The sequence below is a fragment of the Saccostrea cucullata genome, unplaced genomic scaffold, assembly GCF_032062105.1.
Source record: "Saccostrea cucullata isolate Sc308-1 unplaced genomic scaffold, CSIRO_AGI_Scuc_v1 ctg5226, whole genome shotgun sequence".
In the NCBI taxonomy this organism is placed as follows: Eukaryota; Metazoa; Mollusca; class Bivalvia; order Ostreida; family Ostreidae; genus Saccostrea; species Saccostrea cuccullata.
In genome coordinates, this window is record NW_026930426.1 from 1,201 (window position 1) to 25,537 (window position 24,337).

Genomic DNA, 24,337 nt, shown 5'->3' on the forward strand with positions numbered 1-24,337 from the left:
CATGCTTCCACTGTAAATCAAAATTTAACACAGAACTCAAGATTTTTTCATAGTATATAAACATGTTCACAATCAAAAAGTAAATCTCTAATATCTTCAATTTCATCAATTATATTACATGTAACATATGCTCTATATTTGCATTTAAAAAGAAAACTGATTCAACACATAGTATTATTCATTAATTTGTAATTAAATTCACATATTCTTTTTTCATGAATGTCTTCAACCTTGTTTCTATATATATCCTTCCAACTTTCTTGGTTCTAAGTTACTGTTGCATTTCATATCACGTTGTATAAGTAACTACTTACAAAGGCCTTCAAGATACTTTTGTTTTTGTATGAATGTGTTCAAAATAGATCAAATTTACTTGTCCGATTGCACACTGTGTAAATACAGAATGTGTAATGTCATAAATCTATTTTACTCTGATTTTTTATATATTATATATAGTCATGCTTCTCTATGTATCTGTATACACACACTTTCTTCTCCCAGTATGATCCAACCCAGAGAAGATGAGTTTTGTCGTCATAACTCAGACATGTTGGTGCGTTTATTCCTTGTTGTCGTGTCAGTATCAGTGACAGGAAGTGACCGTTCTTGTCAATTATCTGTATTGTGTTAGTGTTAACATCACACACCAAAATGTTTGACAGGGCGTCTGTACAGATTCCACGTGGTTCTAATTGTGATTCTGATGGGTGCCCTGTGTAGGAGAAACGATGTCTACCTCTACTGTCTGTCACTGCTACAGCATCAACACCAAACCAATAATCAGACACAATAACATCTCCATTGCGGTTTTCTGTGATGTAGATAGGACGAGAATACAGTTTCTGGCCTGTGTTGTCATACTGTATTGTCTTTATGTGTTGTCCAGTGTCATTATATCGTGCTATTATGGGTTTAAAAAAGGACTGCATCCCGACCAGCAAGTCACCGTTGATGTGGGAGGAGTAGATACACTGTGGTTCCCATTGTTCTGTTTTCTTTATCAGTGTAGATGTTGTTCTGTAATGTTTAGAGAGTTGATAAACTCAAAGTAATTATATCTGTCATATGATGTACTATGTCACCCTCCGTGTTTATCAAGATAAGATTTTTACCATCACTGATCCAGGCCCTGTCTGGTGTCACACCAGGAAATGTGATATAATATTTCACCTGGCACTGTATTAGACCTGTGTAATACAGGGGTAGACATCTGTTTAAGCAGACCTTCCATTCTTACTTGTCTTTTTCCTCTCTGGATTATTTGGATTTCACCCAGTAAGTCAGTTACATCCTCATTTTTGATATCTTCAGAAACGTAGACCAGGGCGTATTGCGTGAGATTGGGAGTGTCCTTGAACTTGTGTACACGAGTTGTTTTCTTTAGGTACATTAGGAATTTTAGCGGTCTCTTCGCTGACTGATCAGATCTGTGTTCAAAGGTTTCTATGCTTGCAATATTTCTGTTTATTTTTCTCCTCTGTTGTTGTAAACTTAGAATGAATGTTTTGTGTCTGAGTTTTACATCACATATGACAGTGTCTATGAGGTTCCTTAGTTTCTGGGCTTTTGTTAACATCTTTGACTGAATGATAGAGATTTCTTTGTGACAAGTTTTCATATCAGCTTTGATTCCTGCCAGAACACAACTGTTATTATAGAGAGTCTCACTTCTAATGTTGTGAATAATAGCTCTGTGTTTTTGACGGTTTGTTTTGTATGTTGTTCTACTATTTAGTATCTGGTGATGTCTGTGTTCTGTACATTGGAAACAGATAGAAATTTTACAGGAATCACAGTACTCTTGATAAAACATGCCTGGATATTTCTTACAAGTCTCTTGTTTTGTAACGTAGTCATATTTCTCACGGTAAATCATGACATAGAGGTGCATGGTATCGAGATCAAATACATGTCTCTCCTTACACTTAAGACACAGGTCATGTTTACACGTGTTACAGTAGAATTCTGTGTCACCCTGACACTGGAAACACTGACGTACTTTACACTGGTTGCTGAATCCTGAACCCATGATCTTGAACACAAAGTCGTTCTTTTGAGATGAATTTATATTTTTAAAAGTGAATCACAACATTATGGGATATAGTATCTAGACCAATAACATGTCTCTCTTTATAATGTATACACAGGTCAATTTTACACGTGTTACAGTAGAATTCTGTGTCCCTTGACACTGGAAACATTGACGTATTCTACACGAGGTTGGTTGTAGTTGTATCCTAGCTTGTGCATTATTTACAGGATTTAGTTGTTATGTTCACATTCTGCTAAAACTAAATCAAATTAGTATATCAAACACATATATCTTATTACAGTATTCTACGTCAAAAAGCATATAAAAGAATCTTTTTTAAATGGTGAACTTTAGGATGACGTTTACTCAGGTTTCATAAAAAAGAAAGTTAAATTTTATAAAGTACAAAAAGTTAAATAAAAAATTGTTCTAAACGGATAAAATAATCATTGTTTTACTCAATATCAATTTAAAAATTTCATATTTTATTCTAAAAAAAAAATAAACAGGAACAAAAATCAATGTATGGTAATGCAGAGGAAATTCGGACTAAATTTTTTATTTTTCAATTTTTGAAAATTATTTCTTCTTGCAATATTAATCACCATGTATAGGTGACATGTATCTTTAAACATCATTTTGCAATGTTATGGGTATTAAAGGTCATAAATTATTTCAAATAATTTAACGCTAGGAGATAAAGTAATTCAAAAATATGAACAAAAACCATTCCAGACAACACATCTCAATAATTTGATAATTGGCTTCATATAATAGTAATACCATGAGAATTAGAGCAACAAATTACCTGCGGCTATAAGTAATTAAGAGTTCTTATCAGTCAGATCTTTTAAATATTCAATTTAAATTGGGAAAAATATAAATACGACAGAAGAAACTTGTACGGTAATAATTATTAGGTTTATGGCCAACACCCTTAACTTTTTTTCTTATGAAGCGAAGCTGTTCTGTTGCTATGATATACTGAGCAAAATAAGTTTAGCAATTGATTTTCCTTTGGTATAATTTAAAAATATTTTTCTCTTTTGTTTTATTTTGTTTCTTCTCATAATCTATTGAGATAAAGTTAAGAAAAGTAAAACTTGTTTTTTAAGCTTGACGCGCGGAATTTGTGTCGTCAAACGTTTTGACAATTTAACAATACAATAGGTTATGCTCGAACGCACACGGTCCGAGAAAAAAATGTTACTCGAAAAACCTTTCGAACACGCTTGTAAAAGAAAACCGGAAATAAACTGCAAAAACGACCAGGACTTACCTAAAATGATCGTCATAGGGCTATAGGGATACTAACCGCTGACTGCTCACAAAAAGATGTTGCTGAACATTTTAATGTGCATCCGTCTACAATATGTCGGCTTTCAAACCAATTCCGGACCACTGAAAATGTTAGTGATCGACAGCGTTCAGGACGTACACGGAAAACAACTGTCAGAGAAGATCGTTTTATTGATACGACGTCGAAAAGTAACCGTTTCGTGGCTGCTCCTAAAGTTGCAGAAGTTTTTCGCCGCGCTACTGAAGTGAGATTATGCGGGCAAGGTGTAAGAAACTGGCTACGTTCAGCAAATCTTCGAGCTCGCAGACCCCTAAAAGCTGTACCATTAGCTCAACGTCATCGACAATTTCGCCTTGCATTGGCCAACACCCATCGTCGCTGGATTCAACGACAGTGGAATGGAGTTTTGTTTACGGATGAGTCACGTTTTAACGTCGATTTTGCGGTTGGAAGAGTTCGAGTTTGGAGAGTCGAAATGAGAGATATGACCCCGAAAACATCACCCAACGTGACCATTACGGTGGAGAAAGTGCAATGGTGTGGGGTGGAATAAGCCATCGGATTAAAACTGACCTTGTGACCATAAATGGAACATTGAATTCGCAGGGGTACTGTGATGAGATCGTCGTTCCTTTAGTTGTTCCCTTCCTGCGAACATTTTTCAGCAAGACAACGCCCGTCAGCACACCGCACGCCACACACAAGACGCCCTTTATAAGAATATTGTTGAGATCCTAGATTGGCCTGCGAGATCACCAAATTTGTCACCAATTGAACATGTTTTGGACATTCTTGGTCGTCGTGTAAGACAGCGACATAACGTAAACAACGTTGCAGAAATGACCCTTGCCCTGCATCATTAGTGGAATTAAATCACTATGCTTCAGATGAGAAACCTTTTATAAGGATCATGAGACGCCGCTGTGTTGCTGTTATTGCTGCAAATGTAGGCCATACGAAATATTGATACTGAATGTGCCTTTACAGCCTGTTTCCTCATCAGTTTCACGCTAATTCTTGCGAATCAGAACAAGACTATCAATAACATTTGCACTTTTTTCTTATGTGAAGACAAATCTTACATTTTAATTTCATTTTAAGTATACTATGTCTAATTTTTTTGTCATGTTACATATTAAATATCTCTAATTGCTAAACTTATTTTGCTCAGTATATATTTCATTATTCAAAGAGTTATGTTGCTTGTAATATGTTGTGAGTGAAGAAGAAATTGGTCATAATGTGAAAAATTGAGGTATTATCTGGAGAAATACTGAAGGGCCACTAGCATGAAAAGTAAGTCATTGACCTAGTTATTTGAAGTTGAAATTTTACACAAGAATCAGGGGTGTACATTGCCCATTAGATGGTTTTTCGTTCTTATCAGTGGAATTTTAGTCATCCTGAGTAAAGGTATACCTTAGCAACAATATGAAATAAATAAGGGTAATTTAGGCTGTGTATTTACAATATTCATATATGTCACCTTCAATTTTCAAAATTATACGTGTAATTTATTGATTTTGAGGGCAACATAAGTTTTGACGGACCAAAGGGCTTAAAGTGTTTTCCCGTGAGGCCAAAGGCAACAGTTTGGTTCAAATGCTCTTCAAAACGCATTCTGTCCGAGAACTCATTCAATATTTTAATGTCTTGTTATTATTATAACATCTTTTTATGATAATATGACCTCAACATTGGCATTGAGTATGACAAAATTGTGATGATTCTGAAACTGTTGACGAACACTGATTGATTGCTTAAGGTAGGATTCTTCTAACATTTCTTGTATTTAAAACTTTTCACAGAATCTAGAGAACAATATCACTAAGTGATTGTATCAATGAGATTAAATTTGACCGTTTAATATCAGAGGCAAGGTCATATCAAGGTCATTACCTTTTTCCTGGACATTAAGAATAAAAAAAATGACTGTTTCCAATCATGCGATCCCTACTTGTAATTCAAAAGATTGATTGTTTTTCTTTTTGCATAACGAGATGCTACCATATATGGCCTATAAGAAGATAGTACCAAATTGACGTGGATAATTCAAATAAAATGGATAATTGTTTGCTTATCCGAATTTCATCTACTTTTCTTAATTTTTTAGAAATTACTAGTTATTTTTATTTGCTTCCTATATTTAACTTTTTCTAATTTTCACATATAGTTAAGTTGTCACATAAAGGTACATAATGATACAAAAACTAAAAGTTTTGATCGTTTACTAGGAGAGAAATAACCCTTTTTACAGATTTTTGCCTCAGATTTGTACTTACATTTGAAGCATTTAAAAACCAACATAGTTCTAGTATGTGTGAAAAATCTTATTTTATTTGATATATTTTGAAACTTTATCTTCTTATTATTAATTTAACTCAAATTTGAAAATTTCTTCTAGTCTTTGATTGCGTAAAAATTATAACTAAATTCATTGTTCTATAATAATTTTGAAAATCCTTGCTAGTTTTCAATCGCAGTTTACCCTTTCTATTTAAAGTTGTATAATTGTGTTGAGGAAAGAAAAATATGGTCTTTTAAATCTCTTGTATCTATATATAAAAGACATATCAGAAAATGTACTTTGAATATTCCATCTAGTCAGAAACTAGAGAAGAATCCTACCTTAACTGTTCTTTTACGTCCCAAGGGAAACTCTTCATTGATATATAGAAATCGACGGTTCCGTGAGAGGTTTCAAATTTAGACCTAAAGACGGTAATCATGGACATCGAGCAGTGAAGTTCTATATCGTATCAACGTCTATTATGACTCGGGACTTTTCATTTAAAAGACCGTGCCTTTCACTTATAGTGCCGTGCTCTTAGCGAATGAACAGTTATTGCCTAGGTAGAGTCTATAACATGTCCCAGTCACGGTTTCCGGGAATATTATCTCCAGTACAATTTTTTGTAATAGAACACATGTTCGATCTCGATGCATACACTTCTGTAAACATATGACGTTATGTACGACAAGTTGGCAACTTAAATTCGAACGATAATCGGAGACTTAATAATATTATGACACCCATGTGAATGTACGATTTCACAAAGTTTGTGGTATTTAATAGGAAACATAATGATTAATAGACTGCTTTTTAATTACCTATCAGTATCAAAACTATATAGTCGCCCGCGTGGCGCAGTGGTTAGAGCGTCTGCTCTAGAGTTGCGAAGTAAGGAGTCAATCCTTACGTCGCGGGTTCGAATCCCACTGCGGGACGTGGAGACCGGTCCTTCGGATGAGACTGTATAAACCGAGGCCCTGTGTCGTAGTAGGTGTTGGCACGAAAAAGATCCCTCACTGCTTAAAGGCCCTGAGTGCCGAGCATAGAACAAAATTTGTCGCCCTCCACCGGTAAGTGGTGGCGTCTCCAAATGAGTGAAAAATTCTCGAGAGGGACGTAAAACAATATACAATCAATCAATCAATAAATATTATATACAAGCATTGCCAACGTTGGATACTTAGCATATGTGTACGCATTGCAAAATACTATTATCATGATTAGGTATGTAATCTTCCGACACAAAAAGAAGGTAGTTATAAGAAGTCCAACCTATAAAAATAAGTAATTATTTTTTTTTAATGTCAATGTCCTGGGAGAATAGGAATTATAGGTCAAAAAAAATAAATAACGTTCAACGGGCAATATAACATGATATAGGTGTTCAACATAACCCAATCACTGTAATAATAATCGAATAAACTGATAACCATAACTCAAAGTCCTTAAAAAAATCATCGAAAACAAAATCAAATACACCTATTAACCAGTCATGGTTCAACATAAACAAGTCACTGAACAGTGTAACCCAACCATATCCCAGTCACTGTTCAACATTACCCAGTCACGGTTCCAAATAACCAAGTCTATAAACAACCAAAAGGAGTCATGGTTTAACTTAACAAAGTCTCTAAACAACCAAACCCAGCCAGGTTTCCACAAAATCAAGTCTTTAAACAACGTTACGCAGCCACGGTTTAACATAACCAAGTCTCAAAACAACATAATCCAGTCAGAATTTAACATAGTCTAATCTCTAAAAAACCTAACCCAGTTTCAGTTCAACCTAATCAATTATGGTTAAACTCTCTTAACTACCTAACCCAGCCATGGTTCAACATAACCAAGTCTCTAAACAACCTTGCCCAGTCAAAGTTTAATATAACAATATCTCTGAATCGCCTAACCCAGTCCCGGTTTAATTTGATTGATTGATTGTATGTTGTTTAACGTCCCTCTCGAGAATTTTTCACTCATATGAAGACGCAACCACTAGCCGGTGGAGAGCTACAAATTTTGTCCTATGCTCGGCACTTAGGGCCTTTGAGCAGTAAGGGGTATTTTTCGTTCAATTCTTCCTACTGCGACACGGGGCCTCGGTTTATACGGTCTCATCCGAAGGACCGGTCTCCGCGTCCCACAGTGGGATTCAAACCCGCGACGTAAGGATTGACTCCTTACTTCGCTACTCTAGAGCAGACGCTCTAACCACTGCGCCACGCGGGTGATCCGGTTTAAGATAACCAAGTCTATAAAATAACCATACCCAGTTACTGTTCAAAATAATCAAGTCTTTTAACTACCAAACCAAGTCACGTTTTAACATAACCAAGACTCTAAACAAGTTAAACCGATCATTGTTCAACATAACCAAGTTTATAAAATAACCCTACCTAGTCACGGTTTAACATAACCAAGTCTCTTATCTACCTACTCCAGTCACGGTTTAACATAACAAGACTCAAAACAACCTAACACAGTCATGGTTCAACATAACCAAGTCTCCTACCTACCTAACCCAGTTACCTTTCAACATAACCAAGTCTCTATTAAAACTAACCCAGTCATGGTTCAACATAGCCAAGTCTCTTAACTACCTAACCCAGTCACGGTTTAACATAACCAAGTCTCCATAAAACCTAACCCATTCATGGTTCAACATAAGCAAGTCTATAAAACAACCCTGTCTAGTCATGGTTCAACATTACCAAGTCTCTTATCTACCTAACACAGCCACAGTTCAACATAACCAAGTTTCAAAACTATATGATGATGACATATAATCTGCGGCATATTAGGTTACCTCATTAATTGATGTTTCTTTATTATCTATATAATGAATTGACGACAATTTTTTTTGTTTCTTTTCCCGATCATGTCACACGGCAGGTGTGACCGGTCAGTTGGGGATGCTCACTTCTTCATGGCACCTGGTCCCACCTCAAATGTTTTGGAGGTCCGTATTTGGTTTTCTTTTGTTTTTAATTGTTTTATAGACTTTGATCCTCAATACGTACTGTTAGTTATCTCCATATGTCTCATTCTATACAGACCCGAGAAGAAGAGAAAAATATATTTAAGAAATGAATTCAATTTTTGAAGATTCAAATCAAATCAAATGAACTACGACGCCTCAAGCTGGCATAGTGTTAGCGGTTAATGATAAATATGCCGACGAAAAGCACTACGACGCCTCAAGCTGGCATAGTGTTAGCGGTTAATGATAAATATGCCGACGAAAAGCGTCGTAGTTCATGTACCTCATGAATTTATTTTCTGATTAGGAGCCACAATTCAACTCTCATTTCACAAAGCAAAACAGTTTGTTTTAATGTCAAGTACGGTATTATGACGTATCAATGGAAATATTCATGCTGATTTATTATTCATGTGAAAATTAACAATAATCTAATTTGTAAAGAATCTTAAGGAAACATGTTTAGAAATGTAAATATATACATGTACATATTAGGCAATTTCGCCACATATGATCAAAAATAGCATTACGTTTCATATGAGAATATTATGCAGATCATATGAGACCTATATATACAATCATATTTAGCAAATCATAATTGGATCATATGAATGCACACATGTAAATCATACAAAGTAATATACATATGCCATTTTTATGAATCTCATATAAAACCAATCATATTATTAAATCATATGTAGAGAAGTTACCTGTATACACACGCATATATTTTTAATTCTTAAACTAACCTCAGTTTTGGCGTTTACCTTCAGTCCTCCATCCTAGTGAACCTGAAGTGTGTCATTTAACATGTTATCTTCTTCTGTCCCCAAACTGCACATCACTTTATTTTTATCTCCGACTTTATCTTTGACAAGAGGTCTAACCGTTTGTGTTGCAAGTACAGGTATCTTCTTGTACCATAAAATAAGTAAATGAATGCTGTCAGCATGAATAATTTTGGGTAATTTCTTCAGGTTTATAAAAATCTTTCATTTAGCAAAAAAGGAAAAGGAAATTTCATATTGAGAAGAAATCATAAAAATATTCATAAATATATTTTAAGTTTATTAAGGGCTAAATATGAAAAGGATCACTTTGTCAGATTGGATTAAGTTTAAGAAATTTAATAATCATGTAAAAAATTGAATTATATGTGAAAGCTACATGTATCTATTTGTCCAATTTCACTAAATTGTGGACGGTTAAAAAATTAAAAAGAATGCAAAACCCTTTATGAAATGGAACTTTTCTATTGTCAACTTCCCTTACTTATGCAGCAATATACCTTCATCACCTGCATACGAAGTATATATATTTCAGTTGATTCGATACGCAAGAGTATGATTGTATACTGTTCAACGTCCCTCTCCAGAAAATTTCACTGATATGGAGACGTCACCATTGCCGGTGAAGGGCTGCAAATTTAGGTCTATGCTCGGCACTCAAGGCCATTGAGCAGGGAGGGATCTTTATCGTGCCACACCTGCTGTGACACGGGGCCTCGGCTTATACGGTCTCATCCGAAGGACCGCCCAATTTAGCCCAATTTAGTCGCCTTTTCCGACAAGCAAGGGGTACTGAGGACCTATTCTAACGCGGATCCCCGCGCAAGAGTATGCTCTAAGTACGAACTATTTCGAAAACGATGTTCATTATTGAAAAGCAAGTTGATGAAACAAGAATATCTGCAGTTTCGTTTAAAGTCAAAATTCCGTAAGTCTTATGGTCGATACAATTACCTTGTCAGCAAAAAGAATTTATCATTGAGTCAAATGCTGACTGAAGTTTTTCAAACCAATTGTTAGTCCATTATATTGAATTGACGCCGGATTTTTTCCGTTATTTTCTGATCAGGAGCACACGGCGGGTTTGACCGATAGGCAGGGTATGCTCACTCCTCAATGGCACCTGATCCCACCTCTGATGTGTCGTTGTCCGTATTTGGTCTGCTCTTATTTTGCATTGATTTATGGACTTTGATACTGAATACTGTTTGTTATCTCGATATCCTTCTTGCAGCCGACAATGTCTCTAATAATATAGTCTCTGTTTGTAAGGCACGTTAGTTTAACTGTATTTTAGAAGAGCTTGTGTTTTAATATCCTGCTGGAAATCCAACTTTTATTTGAGTTAACTTTTTGAAGATGACATTAATAGCATAACAGCTTTCTAAAATATTTAGAACTTTAAGAAAAGTTTTAAAAATCGCGAAATTTTCCAAAAGTTAATAATCTACATATATACGAGGGCCGTTCAAAAATTACGCGGACTTGTTGCACACAAAAAAAATATTTGACGACATAATCGGGCAAAATGTCACAATAATAAAAAACAATCTTTACTTATATCGTATTTAAAATTCTATATCAAAATGTTTTATATTGGTAAAAGTTTTGAGTGATTTTTGAGGACAAATCATTCAATCACGGAGCAGCAAAATCAATTGCTATGGAGCTCTCGTTTTCTTAACATTTTCCCAAGAGTACCTGTACAGTTTGGGTTACCTTAATATCTACCCAACTTTTCCCGTATGGTGCCCCTCGACATGGATCGGGTGAGTGAACGGTGCACCTGTTAACTGGTTCGAAAACGTGTATACAGACTTTAAAAACCCTAGAAAAATAGGTACTTTATTCTATTGAACTGTTGTGTGTATGTTTATGAAGACAGTTTATCAAAAAAGTGTATAATTCTCAGATTAACACCACTTCCGGTTGATTATTATCTGTTTACCTGTAAAAATCAATCAGGTGTGACCAAATTCTGTCCAGTAACGAGGTCACGCTAGACTGTCTGGCAAGTACAGGGTGTTTCCAAAAGTTCAAGATAGCATGTTTGTCATTCGCACTTCTTGGACATGAGTAATGACAAAGATGAGAATGACAGCTGCGAGAGTGACAGTAACATTGAAAATAATGTTTACTGCACTCAAAATGCAGAAGACCTCGAAAATAAAATTTATGGTGAAATTAAAGATAAATTTGGTCAGTATGATAAGGAGAACTTTATAGAAAACATGGTGGAAATATACGTGGAAAATCCAGATCAGTTAAATGAAATAAGACAAAGTATGTATGATTATGCAAAATCCATACTTGAAGAATTCCCCGCAGGTTTCCTGACAGAACGGCGACAAAGAGGTACCGGGAAGTCAATTACAGAAAAGTATGCATCTGATGTATACTATATATATGCTTTTACAGAAGGCATTGTGACGTCCGCTGAGTTTCAAAGAGAAGTTATGAGTAAATACAAAATGAAGAACTCTGTCTCACAAGATTCCTCGCAGATTGTAAACAGGACATTGTGTGAAGAAGACGCTTTAAATGGGATAACTCTTCATACCATTAAAGGATGTTTGAAGAAAGAGCTACAACTTGTAAGAGAAGCACTAACTGAATTAAAAGCAGTGTTTGCGTGTGAAATCCGATCAAAAAATAATGAAATTCGTCAGCTGCGCGCAGAGAACAACCGTATTCAAACGGAAATGTCATCACATGAAGAGGAAAGAAAGAGACCAGCAGATTTTACAACACAACTTAAATCTGAAATAAAGTATTTACGGCAAAAACTTAAATCATTTGAAGAGGCCAATGACGCGAATGGAGAAATTCTAAAAGAATTAAAGAAGATTCAAAGATCGCAGCAAAATACACAAAGACAGTCTAAGCCAAGAACTGTTGATAAGCAGAATACACGATACGAAAAACCAGATCATGGCCATGCAAGAACAACAAGCATCTTTTCTACAAGCAGGAGGAGTGATGAAGATGAAGACCGAGCTTACAGTCAGGATGATGGCAAGACTGACCACACCGTGATTACAAATGCCGAGATTCACATGTCTGCAGTGTCACAGACATATGAATCAGAGGAAACAAACGAAAGAGACGGACGAGATTCCTTTCCTAGGTTGAACTGTACAAAAGATCTGAGCATTGTAGATGTTTCAAACAGTAAAGAAAACCGAAAACCTTTGCAAGCGTCCTCACATCTGCAGAAGATATTGAGAAAAGTAAAGAAAATCTAACTAAAACGAAAACCTTTGCAAGCGTCCTCACATCTGAAGAAAAAGACGATGAATGGGTATCAGATGCAAATGAATATGAAAATAAGGAACCAAAATCAACCTTTACAGGTTACACGTTCGTCCGCAGGAAACAACGTACTAAGCGAATTGTGTTAGCTAACATAAAGGCACGAGGAACAACGTTTGAGGAGGTCCAAAAAGATATTCGTCAATGGTGTGAAGAAAGCGATGTTAAGGTGTCGGGCATATTTCTTTTAGCACATCATTCGGAATAAGGATATGGAAATAACGAACAGTATTCAATCTCAACGTCCATTAAACAAATATACAAAACAAGAGCAGAGCAAACACGGACCTCCGAAACATCAGAGGTGGGATCAGGTGCCATGGAGGAGTGAGCATCCCCTGCTGACCGGTCACACCCGCCGTGTGCTCATTGTCATAATCAGGAAATAACGGAAAAAATCCGTAGTCAATTCAGTGTATAAATAATGGACTAACAATTGGTATGAAAAACGTCAGTCAGCATTTCATTCAATGATAAATTGTATTTGCTGACAAGGTCATTGTATCGACCATAGAATTTACGAAATGATGACTTTAAACGAGACTGTTGATATTCTTGTTTCATCAACTTGCTTGTCAATAATTTACCTCGTTTAAGAAATTGTTCATACGTAGAGCATGCTCTTGCGTATCGAATCAACTGAGATATAAATACTCCGTATGCAGGTGATGAAGGTATATTGCTGCATAAGTAAGGGAAGTTGACGATAGAAAAGTTAAAGTCATCACGTTTATCATATAGCTTGGTTGTTAGATTACCATTTGTGTCTTTTTCAAGTAAAATATCCAAGTATGAAGCAGATGTGTTGGACTCTGTGGTATCTTTTATCTCAAACTCACCAGAATATATCGTGTCGACGTAGGAATGGAAATTATCATTATTAATTGACAATACGTCGTCGATATATCTAAATGTCGAGTTGAAGGCCACAGCAAGTGTTTTTTTCTTTTCACGCAAAAGATTTTGTATAAATTCTGCTTCATATGAATATAAAAATAAGTCTGCTAATAACGGAGCGCAATTTGTACCCATTGGAATTCCAATAGATTGTTGGAATACCTGGTCTCCAAAAACCACATAGATATTGTCAATCAGAAACTCAAGCATCTTCTTGATGTCAACTTCAGAGTACTTATGTGTACAATCAGAATCTGTTTTAACAAAATAATTTTTCAAATGACCAATGACAAGGTAAGTAAACTTACTAGTTCCATTTTTGTTGAAGAAGCAGCTGTCAATGATATCAAAAAGCCTGGATTTTAATTTGTCGTGCGGAATTGTTGTGTATAAAGTTGAAAAGTCGTAAGTTTTTATGCTGTTGATTTTTGTAAAGTCTTGTGATTTCAAATTGTCCAAAAGTTCTTTAGAATTTTTAAGTATCCACATCTGATTTACACCACTTCTTGAATATATAGTTGTACAGTACTCTTGAAGTTTTTCCTTCACTACTGTCAAGAAGATTTCCCACATTTGTGATTCGTGCAAGCATTGATGAAGATGACTACGAAAAAACACAGGACCAAGACTTCTGACCAGAAACTATCTCTGCCAGAGAATGGATAATCCGCAATGAAAGAAATACCGAACGTGACGATGGAAACACAGACGATTCATAATGACAGTGACACTTTTCATAATAATATCCATGATTCTTTCTTGCTGGAATGTTCATGGCGTTTTCACCTGCCTGTCAGAGCTATCTGATTTAACAAAATTTGCAGATGTCGTTTTTATATCGGAACATTGGCTACCGAAAAACTGTTTATCATGTTTACATACATCAATGCCAGATAATATTACATGTTTTGCAACACCGGGAACAACCAAAAACATCATCACTAGAGGAGGGACTGCATTTCTTATTCGAAATAACAGTGACTTTTCTGTAAAAGATGTAAAGACAGCAAATGAACGAATAATGGGAATTGAAATAACCAAGGGATCGAACCAATTGTTCATTATAGGGTGCCTCCTTCCCTCAACAAACCACCATTACGAGGAATATAAACGTGTGCTGCAGAATGTATTTGATTTGTCTGATGAGCTTAGTGAAACTGGTCCTGTAATTTTATGTGGTGATTTTAATACGGATATTAAAAATAAATCTGACAGTCCAAAATCGAAACTTCTCACGGAAAATACGCTAGACAGAAACCTTTTTAGTATATTTTCGATTGATAATCAAAATGAACATACATTTCAAACAAAGGATAAAAAAATTAAGTCACTTCTGGATTACATTTTTGTGCCTGAATGTCTTTCTCGAGAAGTGAAATATAAAGAAATATATAAAGACTTTGCATATAAAGTTTCTGACCATTTTCCCCTGCTTTGTGAAATTGACATAGCTAGTGTTTTCGCCCATTTACTTCAAGACTATTCAAGAAACATTCCAAAATAGAAATTGGCTGACACCAAAAAACTGGAAGCGTTCAGAAATTCGTTTGCTAACCTTTTGAACCCAGTAAATACAAAAGCCCTACACAAGGATAATATTGATACTTTCCCTGTCCATATTACGGCTTCGCTTATAGCATCGTCTGATCAACATATACCATATGGAAAATTCAATCCGCATTTAAAACCATACTGGAAAAAAATCCGAGCTAAACAACGCCCATTATGAAATGAGATGTTCTAGAAGAACTTGGAAATCTATGGGATCTCCTAGAGATAAACAAAACGAGTATTATGTGAACTATAAAAAGTCAAAATGTAAATTCAGAAAACTACACAGACTTGCACAAAAAGACTGGCATCATTTCATATTTGACGAAATTGACAAAGCCGCTGAAATCGACATAGGAACATTCTATAGGACAGCATGGAAAAATAAAAAACGATCAGGTTCATTCTTTCTATCCAAACTAAATTATAAAGGAAGAACTTCTAAGAACATCAATGACATGTGTAATTTATGGCAAGAATATTATTCTGACCTTGCTAACGAAGAGTACCATCCAGAAAAATTTGATGAAGATTTTAAACATTTTATAGATGAAGCTGTGCAGAACATCGATAATGATCTAAAGAACAGTGATAGCTTATTCACGGACATGATCGTTATATCCATTGAAGAAGTCAAACACCAAATTGATCAGCTTACCAAAGGGAAAGCTCCTGGACCAGATTTTCTCACAAACGAACACCTTATATACAGTGGTCATTTTGTAGCAGAACAACTGTGCTTACTTTTTAATGCTATAATTAGAGAAAAATACGTCCCTGAAATGTTTAAAGTAGGAAAGATTATATCTATCTATAAAGGTAAAAACAAAGATAAATGTATTCCTACCAATTACAGAGGTAATACATTGACATCTGTAGTGAGTAAATTATTCGAAAAAATACTTTTGTTAAAAATTGAAGATGATCTAGTTAGAAGTAGTAAATCATTTCCACATAATCTACAGTTTGGGTCTAGAAATAACTACGGTGCTATTCCAGCTTGTTATGTTCTAAAAGAAGCTATTAGCTACTATGTAGATAGAGCTTCTCCAGTTTTCTGTCCATTTTTAGATAATGAAAAAGCCTTCGACAGAATCTGGCATAATGGTTTATTATTTAAGCTGTATAATCTCGGAATAGACTCCAGCTGTTGGCAAATTTTAAAGTACTGGTATAATGACAGCAAGTGTTTTGTATCATTTTGTGGTGTAAATTCCAATTTGTTTAAAACCTCACAAGGTGTAGGACAAGGAAGAGTACTTAGTGCTTTTATGTTTCTTGTATATATCAATGATTTATTACATGAGATATGCAAAAATGGCAAGGGCCTTTTACTGGGTGACTTACACATACCAGGTATTCTATTAGCAGATGATACTGCTCTAATGAGCAATTCACCAAAATCCTTACAATGTTTACTCAACCTTGTAGAAAACTATGCATTTACCTGGAGACTCCATTATAATCCAAGTAAAAGTGTTTTTATTGTATTTAGGAAAACCAAAAAATGTTCTATATCTTGTAGCGTTACGCTTTTTGGTAGTGAAATACCTCAATCTGAAAGTACAGTCTATGCTGGTTGTCTTCTCCAGGCAAATATGAAAAGTGACAAACTTACAGAACGAGTGTGTAAAAATGCGAGGTCAAAAATTCACTCTTTATATTCTATTGGTGTTAATAACTCTGATATTCACCCGGTTGTGTCTGCAAAAATTTGGAAACGGGTTGTGCTACCGTCTGCCCTCTACTCTTGCGAGATATGGCCGCTACTGCCGCTAACAGATATGCAACAACTTGAATACGTACAAAGACACCTTCTCCAGGATTATTCAAGGATTCTCAAAGTTTTCTCCGTCACTTTCAAGCATCTCGAATATTGGACTGTGGACTTTACAAGGCTACATTGATAAATGTCGCCTACTTTTCTTAGGTAGACTCCATAGGTCAGAACAAACCTCTGTACATTATCAGGTCTATAAGTTTATTTCTGATATTCATGTATCTGAAAAATTTTTTGCAACCAAAAACATGTTACAAACTGCTAGCAAATACAAGCTTTTAGATATGTTTGAAAACAATTGTAGCATTATATACAGTAAAAAGGAATTTTCAAGAATGATTATCAAAACAATATGTAGCAGCAGAGGAAAAGCAATGGCGTGCTGCTCTGTCTGTAGATCCTGATATGTCTTTTTTCAGTAAAATACATACAAAGTTGAACCCAAATAAATTGTGGCAGATTGCTAGAGAAGATCCTTCAAAAAGATTATTTATCAATTTTTTGATCCAGGTTTCATCGATGAAAATTGTTTGTTAATTTTGTCAATTTTGTAATAAGGCAACAAATAATTATAATATGCACTTGATGTTAAGTTGTTTTACACTACTAGAAGACAGAGAAAATATGCTGGAGAACATTTTAGATATACTTTATGTTAATGAGTATGTTATGTTTGAAGATCAAGATCCTGAACTATAATATTTATCTTTAATGGGATGTGTTCAAGGCACAAGTTTTGAAAACATATCTTTTACAAAATGGAAATGTATAATGATAATCGTTGCCTCAACAGTTTATAAAAACAAAAGTGTTTTTGCAATAGACTGTCGAAACATTTAAAAGTATAGCAGAAAATTGTACATATATACAAAAATATTTAATTTGGAGGTTTAATCCAATCTTATTTTTTTGTGTTGATAATTTTTTTTTTAGTCCTTTTTGTGAATTACCTGTTCATAATTCATAACATTTCATTCTGATTAATTTGGATAAGGATATGGAAATAACAAACAGTATTCAATCTCAACGTCCATTAAAAAATATACAAAATAAGAGCAGAGCAAACACGGACCTCCGAAACATCGAGGGTGGGATCAGGTGCCATGGAGCATCCCCTGCCAACCGGTCACACGCGCCATGTGCTCCTTGTCATGATCGGGAAATATCGGAAAAATTCGTCGTCAATTCAGTGTTTAAATAAAGGACTAACAATAAGTATGAATAACGTCAGTCAGCATTTGACTCAATGATAAATTACATTGGGTGACAAGGTCATTGTATCGACTATAGAACTTACGAAATGGTTATTTTAAATGAGACTCCTGATATTCTTGTTTCATCAACTTGTTTGACAATAATATACCTCGTTTCAGAAATTGTTTATACCTTGAGCAAACTCTTGCGTATCGAATCAATTGAGATATATATATACTCCGTATGCAGGTGGTGAAGGTATATTGCTGTATGAGTAAGGAAAGTTGACGATATAAAGGTTAAAGTCGTCACGTTTATCATATAACTTGATTGTTAGGTTACGATTAACGTCTTTTTCAAGTAAAATATCCAAGTATGAAGCAGAGTCTGTGGTATCTTTTATCTGTCCGGATATATCGTGTCGACGTATCTAAATTGTTAATTGACAATACGTCGTCGATATATCTAAATGTCGAGTTGAAGGCCACAGCAAGTGTTTTCTTTTTCACGCAAAAGATTTTGCATAAATTCTGCTTCATATGAATATAAAAATAAGTCTGCTAATAACGGAGCGCAATTTGTACCCATGGGAATACCAATCCATTGTTGGAATACCTGGTCTCCAAAAACCACATAGATATTGTCAATCAGAAACTCAAGCATCTTCTTGATGTCAACTTCAGAGTACTTATGTGTACAATCAGAATTTGTTTTAACAAAATAATTTTTCAAATGACCAATGACGAGGTAAGTAAACTTACGAGTTCCATTTTTGTTGAAGAAGCAGCTGTCAATGATATCAAAAAGCCTGGATTTTAATTTGTCGTGCGGAATTGTTGTGTATAAAGTTGAAAAGTCGTAAGTTTTTATGCTGTTGATTTTTGTAAAGTCTTGTGATTTCAAATTGTCCAAAAGTTCTTTAGAATTTTTAAGTATCCACATCTGATTTACACCACTTCTTGAATATATAGTTGTACAGCTTTTGCGTGAAAAGAAAAAAACACTTGCTGTGGCCTTCAACTCGACATTTAGATATATGGACGACGTATTGTCAATTAATAATGATAACTTCCATTCCTACGTCGACACGATATATCCTGGTGAGCTTGAGATAAAAGATACCACCGAGTCCAACACATCTGCTTCATACTTGGATATTTTACTTGAAAAAGACACAAATGGTAATCTAACAACCAAGCTATATGATAAACGTGATGACTTTAACTTTTCTATCGTCAACTTCCCTTACTTATGCAGCAATATACCTTCATCACCTGCATACGGAGTATTTATATCTCAGTTGATTCGATACGCAAGAGCATGCTCTACGTATGAACAATTTCTTAAACGAGGTAAATTACTGACAAGCAAGTTGATGAAACAAGAATATCAACAGTCTCGTTTAAAGTCATCATTTCGTAAATTCTATGGTCGATACAATGACCTTGTCAGCAAATACAATTTATCATTGAATGAAATGCTGACTGACGTTTTTCATACCAATTGTTAGTCCATTATTTATACACTGAATTGACTACGGATTTTTTCCGTTATTTCCTGATTATGACAATGAGCACACGGCGGGTGTGACCGGTCAGCAGGGGATGCTCACTCCTCCATGGCACCTGATCCCACCTCTGATGTTTCGGAGGTCCGTGTTTGCTCTGCTCTTGTTTTGTATATTTGTTTAATGGACGTTGAGATTGAATACTGTTCGTTATTTCCATATCCTTATGTATAAGTAGGATTACCACTCGTAGAATTAAATTAAAGAGTAGTATATGTATAAGTAGGATTACCACTCGTAGAATTAAATGGAGGAAATAAAGAATATCTTATCTTATCTTATCTTATCTTATCTATTGGTGACTCTCAATCACGTTCTTTACATTCCGGATAAAGTTTTCGTCGATAATCTTCTTCGTCCTCCCGTATAGCCTTTTTACAGATTACAAATTTCAATTTGCTTTTTGTGGACGAATGCCACGAATACCCTAGTTTATTACATATTTTATTATGCATATTTTGGATCTTTGCTGGCAATATCTCGAGCATTACACAAAATTTACAAAAGTGCGGTGCGCCGTCAATTCAGGAGACGTCATTTGCACAGTCGTTTTAACGGGAATCGCATCAGAGAAAAATTACTATATTTCTGTTAGTACTTCAAATATCACGTTAGAAATCTAAATACATAATAATAGAACAATTTAAAGATACATTTGAGAAAATTGTCGAAATATATCGCGAATTATAGCCAATTAATGAGTTACATTTTGGATTTCGAATGCTTCTGCTTCATTTTTTTGTCGTACTCCGTACCTCTCCATCAGCGATTTCAACATACCGATATTTTAGTAGAATTTTTTTAATGTACAAAAAATTTGCCCAAAATTTATTGGAATCCTTAAGATACATGTTTCTGTGAAATTTCATTAATGTGTGACGTCTGTAAGAGTAAATAATACCACAGTCCGCGTAATTTTTGAACGGCCCTCGTACAACCATTCTTAACGATAAATTATCAACAAAATCACTTTGTAAAGAACCACTCCAAATTCTACACACAAGTGCTCTGAACCAAAATACAACTATTTTAACATTATTCAGGGTTCTCTATCATTTGAAATTTTACTGTGTTGCAGAGTTTACGCGAAGCACTAATATTTCGCGGTATTTTCGCGAACAAATTCTCAACTTAATCACAACTCATTATAATTACAAAAGTTTACAAGCACACACTTATTTTAAAATCGCTAATTCGTTACACAAATGGTATGGTCGTACATACTGATAAAAGGAAAAAAACGTTCTGAAAAGCAGATGAAATCTGACCGATAGTCGAACTACTTAACATCATTGAAAGTAGATTTGCCGAGTTTATTTATCAGGTTCTTGATCGAGCTACCGCATTACAAAAAAAGGAACTTCAGAACAGTAAAATATTTTAAAGAGTTCCTTGAACATGCTAGAATTTCAAAATTTTCGGCAATTTACATCAATTAAATGACTTTGGTACGATGTTATGTTTGATTTACAGTGCTCAAATAATTCTAGAGCCGTGACATATTTGAATATTTTTTATAAATATAAATACAATGTACAATGTATTTTATTGCAACTACCAATTAACCGGTACATTGAATTGTGAAAACAATTATTTGTCTTTGTTCCGGTAATTTTTCTTGTTTCCGTCATACGTCAAGTCCGGCGAAGGTCTAGGAGATAATTGATTGATTTCTCAAGGTGAAGCCCTAGTAATTAAGTGTTATAACTTTTTGAATTGAAAGATGGAAGAATTGTTTGATTAAACTTCCAGTTAGAGAGAATCTGTGTGTTTAGAATTTCTTATCATCAAAACTCTTACTGTGTCGGCAAAATTTTTACTGTGTCGCATGCATTAAATTTGAATCGTTACTGTGTCGGAGAAAATTTTCCTGTGTGGGAGCAACGCAACCATGGAGAACCCTGATTATTTGAACTGATGAAAGATAATTACGGAGATAACAAACAGTATTCAATTGCAGAATCTTAAGGTCCATACAACAATACAAAATAGGAGCAGAGCAAATACAGACCTCCAAAACAATAGAGGTGGGATCAGGTGTCATGGAAGAGTGGACATCCCCTGCCGACTGGTCACACCCGCCGTATGTTCCTTGTCATGAACGAGAAATAACAGAAACAGATTCCTTTGAGGAAAAACCATGAAATAACATTGATGAACTACATTGTTTCGTGATTAGCAGACAGTTAGTTAACCATTCACAATAGCTGCATCCACATAGAATACCCCAAGTCCATAGATGAATTCTTTATTGACTTAGATATGTAAGATGGCATGTATGTGATTACGTGTGCTAAAGGACTACAAAGAAAAACCAAAGACTAATACGACAATGTTCACTATACAACATAATAATAGTACTAGTGTACGAATTAACCAAGTTTGACCGTTATGGTGTTCCATAGAAAATTACTTTAAACAACAATGTATATGCTTCAAAATCTAATACTTTCATTAAATTATATTTTTACAAGTTACTTAATATTATTCTTATCCAATTTCAAGAAAACAATGTAAATCTTTAGCAACATTAAGCAACATATAACAAAATTCTCTATCGAAGATAAAGTAATGACAATAATGGCATGTCGTACATCGTGAACACGCGACTACCCAAAATCATAATTTTCTATCGTTTAAGTCTAAGACTGCAGCTATGCATTAAACATCAAATGAAGTACACAAAGAAGAATAAATTTACAGATGTATTCAATTACTTACACGGTGATTTCCTTAATCTTCCAAAAAACTCAACAGGTAAAAATAGATCAACATCTAGCTATTCCACCTAAAAATTTAAAGAAAAATTTCAACATTATATTTCTGGTTTCTGAGGTTATAAATCTGAAATGTAAAAGGTATACGCATACTTTTCATAAAATTATACAGAATAAAGTCAATACTGATGCCAAAATATACCCAAACAATGACAACTTCTAGCACCTACGATAGCTAATCAAGAAAGACAACTTCGAAATGAATCTCGAGCGCGATTGAAATAAACATTATAAAGGAGATCTCCAAATGACTGATTTTCACGTTTTCAATAATATTCAATTGAAAAAATAGGAAATATATGATAATTAGTCAAAATATACTAAATTTACTCCCTTTTATAAACTTTTAACGCTTCATTATACATAAATCACATTATGACAAATATGTCGCCGATCCCGATGAAGACACATTTTTAAAAAAAATTGTGGGAAAAAGTGGGACTCTCTAGAATCATTTTAGTCATTAAAAAATCATTAAATATGTTAAAAATCGATAGAAGTACTTAACCGTACTTCATACGAGACCTTAAATTTATATGTGAAAATTTCGCATATGCTGTGTTATTCATTGAAAGTTCATTTTCTTCAAAGTATCTTTATGAAATGATTGTTATGTACATTAAGAGAAATAATATATTATAAAAATTTCCTGTTACTTACTTAATCAGTTACTTCCTATTGACATTGCTAAGATCCAGCGTATTCACTTTCATATCATGTTTACTTCACATAACAAATTCGAACGAATTGTGCCTACCATATGTTACTATTTTTAGATAAAATCGCATGAGTGGAATAGCTACAACATCATGGCTTTTAACACTTATTTGACAGCTCATACATGAATCCATTCGTACGATGGACGGCACAAGAACTATCACAATCCATAAGCAAAGATCAATTAAGAATCTTAACAATTAATTTGTGTAAATTTTGTCTTAAGTTAGTGAAATAAATTTAAAATTTACAAATCATTTCTCTGCTGAATTGTTACACAAAATCGCATTGTGATCTTGTGACGTTTAATATAAAGTGGATACATGTAATAAAAGGATGCTGGAGCTCCTTTTTGAAGTCTTCGGAGAACAGGTCTTCTAACAAACTGTTGGAATTTTAATTGGCACCATTGTGCTCCTGTTTTAGCCCACATGTTTTATATCCTTATAAAGCAAATTATTACATGAGATGAGAAAAATTGCCGTGGCCTTCAGCTCGCCATATTTAGATATGCAGTACATGTTTTATATCCCTATAAAGCAAATACTTTACATGAGAAGAGAATACTTGCCGTGGCCTTCAGCTCGCCATTTTAGATATATATATCTCCGAGAACTTTTTAAGCTCACATAGTGACACAAATTAAAGTCACATTGTCACAATGCAAGTTGGTGTAACAAGGCAGCAAAGTATATCTTAACTTTAGAGTGTCGCAGGCGGGCCGATTGGACGCCACACAAAAGGAATACTAGAAGAGTTCTTTAAATTCATCACGTTTATTCAAGGCAAAATACATATTAAAACGTCTATGTAAATAAGATCTCGGTAAGATTCACTGTGTGTTGTCTCCACACGTTCCTAACATCTGTCAGATGATGTATTATCTCACCCTCTAAGTTCATCAAGATCATATTTCTTCAATCATTGATCCAGACGTGGTCTGATGTCACACATGAAATGTGATATATTTCACCTGACACAGTGACAGACCTGTATAATACAGGTGTCATTTCTCACTTGTCTTTTTCTTGTCTCTATTATTTGGATTTCTCCCAGTAAATCGGTCAGATCCTCCGTGTATATATCTTCATTCAAGCAGAGCAGGGCGTATTGTTTGAGACTAGATGTGATCTTTAACTTGTGTACACGAGT

General features: G+C 34.6%; 1 pseudogene; it reads right to left on the minus strand.

The window, feature by feature from the left end:
* Positions 1-446: 446 nt before the first annotated feature.
* On the minus strand, positions 447-2,029 carry LOC134228530 (uncharacterized; annotated as a pseudogene).
* Positions 2,030-24,337: the final 22,308 nt, after the last annotated feature.